The sequence below is a fragment of the Oryzias latipes genome, chromosome 10, assembly GCF_002234675.1.
Source record: "Oryzias latipes chromosome 10, ASM223467v1".
Classification (NCBI taxonomy): Eukaryota; Metazoa; Chordata; class Actinopteri; order Beloniformes; family Adrianichthyidae; genus Oryzias; species Oryzias latipes.
This window is the reverse complement of record NC_019868.2, coordinates 13,671,867-13,674,760: the sequence shown is the minus strand read 5'-3', so window position 1 is coordinate 13,674,760 and position 2,894 is coordinate 13,671,867.

The following is a 2,894-nucleotide window of genomic DNA, read 5'->3' as shown; positions in this document are numbered from 1 at the left end:
ATTGTGGTGTGCCTCAAGGTTCCATCCTTGGTCCCTTGCTTTTTAACATTTACATGCTTCCTCTGGGGAATGTCATCAGAACCCACAACATCAGTTTTCATAGCTATTCTGATGATACCCAGCTGTACATAGCTATGTCTCCTGATGACACACGACCATTAGAAACACTTTTTAACTGTATTTTAGATGTGAAATTATGGATGGCAAATACTTTTCTGCAGCTCAATCAGGACAAAACGGAAATTTTAGTTATCGGTCCCGAAGCCAAGAGAGAGAAACAGTTTCTGAAGCTACAGAAACTTTCATTAAGTAATTTAGAAACAGTCAGAAACCTGGGTGTTATTTTCGACTCTAAGCTAACTTTTATCCCCCATATAGAACAGGTGGTTAAAACTGGTTTTTATCATATTAGAAATCTGGCTAGAGTCCGCCCACTACTCTCTCTTGCTAATATGGAGATGCTAATGCATGCTTTTATCATGAGTAAAGTTGATTATTGTAATGCCCTGCTTGCTGGTCTTCCAAACACTAACATTAGGAACCTTCAGCTTCTCCAAAATTCTGCTGCTCGAGTTCTCACAAAGACCAGGAGGCGAGCTCACATCACCCCGATTTTAAAATCCCTGCATTGGCTCCCCATATGCTTCAGGATTGATTTTAAGATACTTAACGGTCTTGTGCCTTCTTATTTATCAGATCTTTTAGTAAGATATGAGCCTATGGAGAAGCTGCGTTTCAGCACTATGGCCCCCGTTTATGGAACAGTCTGCCAGAGGACCTAAGAGCCGCAGAGAGCATTAATGCTTTTAAGAAAAGGCTCAAGATCCATCTTTTTAACCTGGCTTTTAGCTAATGCTTTACTGCTTTTATTTATTTGTTCACTTATTTATTTACATGTACTTTTTATTTTATTTATTTATCTATCCATTTTATCTTGTTTTATGAACTTGAACCTGATTTTTAACGCGTTATTTTAATTAACATTATTTTAATGTTTTATTGTTTTTATCAATATGTTTACTTTTTTTATTCTCATTTTTATTCATTTTTATTTCCGGTGCTTCCTCAGTTTGGACCTCTCCCTCTGGGTCGGCTGCTGTTCAGCCACTGCGGCTCTAGATGGGGACTTGCATCACCGCTTAGCTGTGGTGGAGCGGTCCCCGCCTGTGATGCTGCATTTGGCTGTCTATGCGGCTGTTCACGGAGGGGGAGGTTCCAATTATTAGCGTTTCCAGCATCCTATTTTTGTGCTCAGCCTATTTCTCATTGTCCTTTGCCATCAGTTAGGGGGTGGGAGGTGTGAAAGGAGTGGGGGGCTAGGTACTGGGAGGGGGGCCCTATTTATTTATTTATTTTTAAATCGTCAATGCTTGTTTTTATATTTTGTTGTGTTTTAATGTAAAGCACTTTGTGTTATATTTTTATATGAAAAGTGCTTTATAAATAAAGTTTGATTTGATTTGATTTGAATTGTTAGGTTTTAAATCTCCATGACAAACTTGAGATGTCTTTGAATTTGGGTTTCTTCTCACCTTATTCTTTCTCTGCTTTAATTCAGCACATCAAGGTTTTGATTGTTTAATTCTGAAGACTACTTGACGCGTGTGACTCTGGGCTCCTTCAAAGGTTATTTATTGTGGATGGCAAAAAAGATTTTAAAAAAATACACCAGTGAAACCATCGTGAACAGTGTTTTCCTTGGTGTTGTGGGCGCGAGTGGCAGAAGCTGCCTATATAGATAAATACATATAGATAAATAATAAATAGATGAGGCTCACTGAGCCTCATCTATTTATTATTATTAGTAGTAGTATTATTAATATTGTTGAATTTCTTTACTTTTTTCATTTTTCATTTGATCTTTTTTGAGTAAATGAGTATGATTGAGACGTTTAGAAAAACCCAATAAACAAATAATGATAGAGTTAGATATGTTTCTCAACTTTTTTTTTTTTTTTACTTTTCACTGAGTTGTTTTTAGTAATAAATTTATCCATTCAAATCTTAAAATAATTATGAGAACCTTTTTTTAATTTTAGGCAAGAATACTAATTAGTGGCTTCAAAAAAACTCACTGTACTTTGTCCTACTCATTGGGCAATTTGTTCTACCTGTTGTCAGTTGGGGATGCAGTCAATGTACTTGCCCTATTTCAGGCTTCTCCTTTGCTGACCAGACACTCATGGGTGACTTTAGAGATTGTACACGATGTACATGGATGGATACATCTAGTGTACTTTTGTCTCCAAACTGAGTCCAAGCTACCACATCAGAACCATCAAGATTACTGCCCTAAAACTTTCATTGAACTAGTCTGGTCCCCTGTGTAAAATTTGTTTGAGACGCCATTGGACTATTGAACGTTAACATCACGTAACAGGATACATGTCCTGATTGCAAAGCAGTGCAACGCCCAGAAAGATAGCATTGTCTGAGTTTTCTTTTGAACTGATAAACATTTATTTGCAATTTTGATTATTTTTTGCCAAGTTACAATCTCCAAAAAAACAAACAAAAAAAACAAAAAAAAGATATTTATTTATATTATTGAAGTAATAGTTAAATATTTAGCTAAACTTTCAAAAAAGGACTGTGTAAATGCCCAAACGGGTCATAGAGTGAATATGGAAGTAACATTTACAGAAAAAGTATGAAGTTAATAGAATATAATTGGATCTATGCAATGATGGTTAAACTAGCAACAAGTCAGATCTTTTTGACAGCAACAGATTGGAGAGAAATCTTCGTGAAAGGAATGTTTTGCCTCAAACACAGGATGTGATTCCAGGCTTCCTGGTTGTTTGAATGCATTTGTTGTTGTAGAACAGAGGAAGGACATGAACAGGGGTTTCCTTTAAAATAGGAAAGTGCCCCTTTCCGTTCTGAAGCTGCAA